Source organism: Hypomesus nipponensis, chromosome 22 (assembly GCF_054491055.1).
Source record: "Hypomesus nipponensis isolate SF chromosome 22, ASM5449105v1, whole genome shotgun sequence".
In the NCBI taxonomy this organism is placed as follows: Eukaryota; Metazoa; Chordata; class Actinopteri; order Osmeriformes; family Osmeridae; genus Hypomesus; species Hypomesus nipponensis.
In genome coordinates, this window is record NC_140382.1 from 15,937,100 (window position 1) to 15,945,045 (window position 7,946).

A 7,946-nucleotide genomic window follows, 5' to 3' on the forward strand; every position below is an offset into this window, starting at 1 on the left:
TTTACAGAAGGCCTTGAAGACAGGGTAGTTTCCCAGCCCTGTGGAGGTGGAGGAGGGGATGGACAACACCAGTCACCACCAAGAAAGCATAATTGATCACAAGACCAGATATAAAATCTGCTGTTGGCATGGATCTGTTCACAAATCTTACAACCATAATAGGCAGTTGAGGGACCACAGTACACAATAGGATGATCAGGATGATCTTAAAGGCCTTTCCCTTCATGTTACTGCCCCCCTCCCTCCCTCTCTCTCCCTCCCCTGGCCCGGGACGTTTCAGAGCCACAAGGACTGAGAGACAGCAGAACAACATCACCCCCACAGCGAACATGATCATGGCAGCAAAAAGGTAGACAACTTTTTCTGACTTTTGCAGAACCATGGAGGTGGTAGACACACCTAAAGTTAACATCCAAACCAGGCCACAGCAGGCCAGCCTGTACCTCAGGGGCTTGTACCTGAGGAAGACCACAGGGTGGACCACTGCCAGGTAGCGCTCCAGGCAGATGCAAGTCTGGAACAGGAGGCGACCAGAGATAAAGAAACCAAAGGAGAAGAAAAACACAAATTCAAGAGCCTCAAGAGGGAGGTACAGATTGATGAAGGAGATAAAGCTTAACAGACAGAACAAGATCTCGTTCACGGCCAGGTTGAAAGCGAAGAGCTCTGTTGCCATGGTCCCGCCCGCTCCAGTTGTAATCAGCCACAGGACGTAGCCATTGGTGGGAAGACTCAGGATGATGTTGATGATGTTAAAAGAGACAAAAAGGTGGATAATATAATGGAATTGAGCCGGGACCAGCTGAGTGATAGAGTAAGGGGCCGGAAGCAGAGTGTCGTTCCCTCTGGATGTGTTCATGCTTCCTGTTCAACTGGTGCTGTCTGATAGAAGAGGTCTAGTGAGAGAGTGGTAGAGGGACACAAAAGCTACAATAGGGTCGGTTGAGATACATTAGGAAAATGAAAAATATCGTAAGAGAATATGTTACATTGTTAATTAATAAAACACGTAATGCTGAATTAGCACTCAATCACATTTTGAAATATACAATGCAAAGTCATTGATAGTTTATGGTTGTAAAAAATATTGTACACGTCTGCAAGTAAATAAATTAAACTGGTTTTTAACTAAAGCTATCTGAAATGCCACCAACCTGGAGTGTCAGAGTGTAGCCTTCTCTTCGAGGTGAGTGCTGACTTTTCTCTGATGGGACTCCAAATACAGACCTTGATATACTTTACATAGCCAAATCACCATCCCATCTCTCATCGAGTGTTTGTGTGTGTTTGTGCGTTTGAGAAAATACAGCATAGACAAACAAAACGAGGAAATCAAATCAACATTTATTGACAATTAGTATAAGACAACATATGAGCACTTGATTCAGAAACCAAAAATATCATAATCACTCCAAAAGTTGTTGGGAGTTCTTAGGGTGTCCCTTAATCCTGCTATAGATCCCATTAGTCCCATTTTCTAACAGAGCAAGAGCCATCATCATCTTGAAATGGAGCACGCATGGGCTGAGATGGTCCGAAGTACAAGAAAAGTTTAACAGAAGTATACAGAAGGAAAGGAAAAAGAAAGAACTATTAACTTAAATCATTGACATTCAAAATCCTTTGTCTAGGTGAGGCCTTTGATGCAGGGAAGCATCCCGTTCCTGTGAAGGTATATGAGAGGCTGGAGGAAGCCTGTGATCACGGTTATAGAGAAACATATCGACAGACACAAGCTAAACACCTTGCTTGAGAGGACACCTCGCAGGGCGATGGTCAGTACTGAGGGGAGATAGCTACACACCACAGAGAGCGTGATGATGAGGATGATCTTAAAAGCCTTCTTCTTCACGTCACTGTTCCCCTCCTTCTGCCCCTCCCCTGGCCCGGGACGCTTCAGAGCCCTGAGGACTGCAACGCTGCAGAACAGCATCACGGCAAAAAGCAAGATGCAAAAGATCAAGAGAAATAAGAACCAGATTGACTGTGTAACCATTGAAATGACAATACAGAACCCCAGAATCAGCATCCAGAGCAGCCATGCACATCCCAGCCTGTACCTCAGGGGTTTGTACCTGGGGAGGGAAGGACAGACACCATCAGCATGGAACATTGAAGCACCTTGGAGCAACACAATTTTGAACATCTCCCTCATATATGGCCATGGGTGATAAGGAATGTCTCTATTCTCAATCGTGTTGACATGTCAACTCCCTATGTGTCATTCACAACATACTTTTCAAACATTTTAATATTCTGCCTTTTGAAACTTTTTCCAAACACACACTCAAGGAGATGAAAGAGGAGGAGAGGGGAGAGGAGAACAGAGAAGCCTAAAACAGAGTAGAGTAAAGCAGAGCAGAGTACAATAAAGTATAGTAGAGTCCTCATCAAGTACCCATCAATGATGCAAACTTATTTTTTAAAATAAATCTAAAATATGGTTTTCACTTTATGAAACGTTTTTTTCCAAAACCTTTTTTCAAAAATATTTTTGCGAACTTTCGAAACTTTTTTCCCCCAAAAAATGTTTTAATGTTTTTTTGTTCACACAGTGAAAGGAGAGAAGAGGTGAGAAGGTGAGAGGGGAGAGTAGAATGGAGAAGCCTAAAACAGAGGCCTCATCAAGTCTTGCTCCATGGTAGCTTTGTAGACTAGTCAACGTTTGTTGTGCGTGATAGCCAGGAAATGAAAAAAGGCGCAAAATGACAATAAATAATATTGATTATACCACCAAATACAGATTAAAACCGAAGTAACAAGCCTGGCTTGAACATTAAAGAAGTACAAAATAAAGATTTTTTTTTTATTGCTACACCCCACCAGACTCTGTACCTGAGGAAGACCACGGGGTGGACCACTGCCAGGTAGCGCTCCAGGCAGATGCAGGACTGGAATAGGGGCCGGCCAGCCCCTAGAAACACAGAGAAAACTGTAATGGCACCCATTAGAGCCTGGTGTGGGAAGTAGGAGTACAACAGGCTTAGAACATTGAAGAGACAGACAAAGATGTCCGACACGGCCAGATTGAGGGCAAAAAACTCAGAGGAGATGGATGACTCTGATTTGCTGGCCATCAGCCACAGGACATAGCCATTGGTTGGAAGGCTGGCAATTAGGTTGAATGCGTTGGTGACTGTGTAGAGTAGATTGGTGGTCGCAGTCATGTGATTCGAAGAGTTCATCTTCTTTCAGGAGGATCTTAGCTTGGAACAGGATGTGTTCTAGGTGTAGTTCACCGGGGGTTGCCCACACAGCTGAGAGTAGAAACAGATATACTGATAATAGGGTTGTGAGGAATACTAGAGAGAGAGAAGGGAAGGGAGGGAGAAAGATTGGGGAGTAGAAGGTAAGGGAGAGGGATGTAGAGGTGAAAGAGGTTGAGAAAGAATGAAAGGAGCGAGCAGTAACACTAACAATGAAAATACATTGATTATCAAAAACAGCTATCATAGAGAGCTGTTTGCTAAAACATTTCCCAAGTTGTCATTGAAACATACACGCATGTACTGTAAAGTACATAGAAGATTATTGTGAAACACACATGATAGTTAGTTTGACAGAATAAGGTTTAGACTACCTTAAATGTTATTCCCTCCTCTTGACAGCGCAGTGACCCAGTCTATCCAGACTTCTACCTTTCTACATCTCCCCAGCTTGCTGTCTCAACTTCACTGGCCATAAGGAAATGTAGATATCTCCCTCCTAGAATGGAAACACTGTCAAAAGGCCGAGCTTGGAAAGGGATTACTGCATGTGTGTTCTAGAAACCCTACTTCTAGGTACTCCCACCTCAGAACAGGGTGAATGGATGCCATGCAAATCCATGCAGGCTTGGCTGCACCCTGCGCTTGTACACCTGGACACCATGAGGTCAATAGTTTCCAGTGAACCCAGGATTCCGTTGGTTTCGTTTATGTTGTGCACTTTGGGAATCACAGATCATGCAAATGCTTTATATTACAGACACTCATCAGCAATTTGCAAGGACTACTTTTGGGATAGTTTGGATATGGATTCATAGCCTACGCAACACAGGAACCTTGTGTAGTCTATGCTCAACCTGGCTCCTCATCTGTCCTGTCTGAATGGCTGTTGTGGATTCAATAAAACACACAATACATCAAATTGTAGATTTTACTTTTATTAATCTCAGTTCACCTAAGATCAACTTCATCAATGAACACAATTACAATATATATGTTTAACTCCTAGAGCTGACCAAGTGTCTTCTGATATAGGGGAATCTTTGACACTTGTAGCTATAACCTACACTTAACACACAACTAAGCTTCACAATGATTATAAAAAGGTTGAGTAACATAGCTAGGATGTTCCTCAGAAACCTCTAATGCAGGGCAGTCTTCCAGTCTTGTGGAGGTAGAGGAGGGGCTGGACGAAACCTGTCACCACGGTGATGCTAAAACACACGATTCCAACATCCTCCAGTACAATGTCCTTGCTTAGTTCAGAAGCTATGACCAGCACTATCCAGGGGAGGTAATATATCATCAGAGACACCAAGTTTAGTAGGATTATCTTAAAGGCCTTCATCTTAATGTCACTGCCCCTATCCCTCTCTTGCTCAACCCCCCCCTCACCTGGCTTAGGCCGTTTCAGAGCTCTGAGGACTGAGAGGCCAAAAAACAAGTTAACGGACAAAAAGAACAGATATTCAGTCACATACATCAAAAATAGCAAACGTACATTCCTCCCATAAAGCATTGAGATGCAACAAGATGTGACTATGACTGCCCAGAGCACCACACAGCAGCCCAGTCTGTACCTCAGGGGTTTGTACCTGAGAAAGACCACAGGGTGGACCACCGCCAGGTAGCGCTCCAGGCAGATGAAGGTCTGGAACAGTGGTCGACCCAAGGTTAAAAGACCTGAGGAAAATGCTACGAAATAAATAAAGCCCAAGGAAGGAACATAAAGATTAACCAAATGTAACACAATGGAGGAGCAGAAGAGGATCTCCGACACGGCCAGGTTGAGAGCGAAGAACTCCAAGGCCATGGTCCCGCCCGCTCCGCTCACGATCAACCACAGGACGTAGCCATAGGTGGGGAGTCCCACAACGAGATTGATGGAGAGAGATATGCCCATAATGTTTTTTACATAGCCATCGAGTGAAGAGGGATTTGAGGAATTCATTCCAAAAACTGTTTTAAGAAAGGGATAATAGTGTGTACTGAAACATGAAAACACACGAAACACACACGTTATACAGTACATTTGCAAACTTAAGACACCATAATTCACCTTTCTTTACCTATCCATTACCTATCAGTACTTTACACACCTCACAAAACACCTGAAGGCAAAAGCCCTTCTGTAAGTCGCTTTTGTAAAAAAAGAATATTTACAAGCGTGCAAGAAAAGAATGCCTGTACAGTCTTTTTTTCTTCTTCACAACATCTTTAAAATACACACATAACATAACTCTGTACACCATTAAAATCCATTGAAAAACATTTAAATTAATTTAACAGACTTAGACATGTACACACCTCGGTAGTCCTTCTGCATTTCCTGACAGAAAGTTCTAGCTTGTCACCTGCACCTGTCAGCCTTAATGTCATTCCACACCTTTTTAATCCACACCTTTTTATCAATCGTTCCTCTGTAGCTCCCCCCTCCCTTTTCACCAATGCCGTCCTCTCCCTCCTCCCTTTCACCTCTCAAGCTTCACACGACATGCAAATACCCACACATAACACGAAAGGGAAGAAAACAAACTCTGATCAAACTCCTATCAATTCTCTATCCTATCATTTAATTTGATGTGCACAGTGTCACGTTGAGAGCTTTGAGCTTTCCGACCCTATGGAGGTAGAGCAGGGGCTGGACGAACCCACACACTGTGGTGACAGACAATGAGATGTTGACGGCAAGGTAGAACTTTTCTGTGCTCAAACGAAACATAAGGGACCAACTCGTAATACAAGGAAGGTAAGATACCAGCATAGTTAAAAGAATGAGTACGATTATCTTAAAGGCCCTCCTCTTAATATCATTGCCCCCCCCTCTCTCTCCCTCCCCCGGGCCAGGATGCTTCAGAGCCCTGAGAACTGAGAGACAGCAGAACAGATGCACTGACATCAGAAGTGGGTACAGCACTAAGGTAAAAACAAAAAAAAACATTTTGATGTTGTCAAATGAACAATAAAGACATGCCAGAAAAACTACCATCCAGACCAGGGCACTGCAGCCCAGTCTGTACCTCAGGGGTTTGTACCTGAGGAAGACCACAGGGTGGACCACCGCCAGGTAGCGCTCCAAGCAGATGAAGGTCTGGAAGAGAGGGCGGCCCGTGTATACAAAACCAGTGAAAATCCAAATCAAATAAGAAGACTGTATCGTATTAAGGCATAACTGAAATACTTGGATTAAGCTAAACAGACAAGACAAGATATCAGACACAACCATGTTGAGAGTGAAGAACTCTGAGGCCATGGTTCCGCCAGCTCCACTTGCAATCAACCACAGAACACAGCCATTGGTGGGGAGACCCAGGATTAGGTTGACTATATTTGCAGCCGTGAAAACTGATAAAGCAAGAGAAAAATCTGTAAAGGGACCCAGGGTGGAGTTTGTGGAGACGTGTTCTGCTGTGGTATTCATCTGGTCTCTAGAAGAGTAAAATGCAAGAGATTTCTACACTGAATCTTCAGCATAAAAAAGATACATCAAATGCAGTCACATTTTCAGTATATATGGGCATCGTTCTCTCCCCAAAGACTACAATATCCTACAGCAAATTAAAGCAAATTTCATGTCAATTGATATATTAATCTTACCCTAACAGGTTGCCTCAACCTTTTCACTTGTAAAATCGTTTCATGTCTTGTAAAATCGTTTTCCTCTCATGTATTTTCCTCGTCTCAAAATAACTTTGGTTGCCTCTCTTACTCCCCTGCCCTCCTCCTCTGCCTGTACCCTCCCATGCACACCTTTAATGCAAAACATTCAGTGACATCTAGACTGATGTCTAACTCCAAGCCACAGGACAATATTCCATTCTATTCCCGCATTCCTGTGTTTGTAAGAATTGACAGCAAGGAGAGAATGTTTTCACATGTTTAAAAGACGTGGGATCAGACCTGTACATAGTTAAGATATAAACCTAACTTACATAATACACTTCTTACACAACTATTAATTAAACATTTAAACAATGTCAGAAGTTGGGTTGAGATACAAACTGTCAGGTACTGTAAGCATGAAGTCAGACAGACCATCAGGAAGAAAGAACAGGCAGTCAGAGGACCTGGCCCTGAACCAGGTCAGTGTTGTAACACCCAGTTAGTACATCAGAGTTTAGTTTTAGTAGGGCCCAGGGGCAGAGAGTTCAGGGGCAGGTTAGAGAGTACATAACTTTTCACAGGACTGAACAGTCAAACTTACCCCCCCCCCTAAAGCCCTGTTCCCGAGGAAGACCACCGCCAGATAGCGCTCCAGACAGATGCAGGTCTGAAACAGTGGCCTGCTGGCAAGAACCAGAGACACAAGTATGATGATGTGTTTGAATCAAGTTTGAGTCAACTGGTAGACCACACCCAGTGTCGTTCAGGGTTTCTGCTCAAGCTGAGGGGACAAATGTATTGGGACCACATTACCGTGTCTGACCACCACACCTACAGGTGTTTCTTGTACTTCTCATTCCAAAACTACAGCCCCCTCGCTGTAGTTTTGCATACCCAGGTCACCATGGTGACCTGGGTATGCATTGTTTGGAACCAGCAATGTAGTTGAACAAAGGCAATGGGCCATGCATGAGCTGCACATGGAAATCACAGCATTTCCATGTCCACACCTGGCTGGCTTCCCTCGGTATGTACCTCCCTCTCTACTACCAAGCATTTACCTAATCACACTTTCCTCCCTTCCCCAGCCACTGTATTTACCTGTCCACACATCCCTCCCTCCTCCCACCCCTTCTT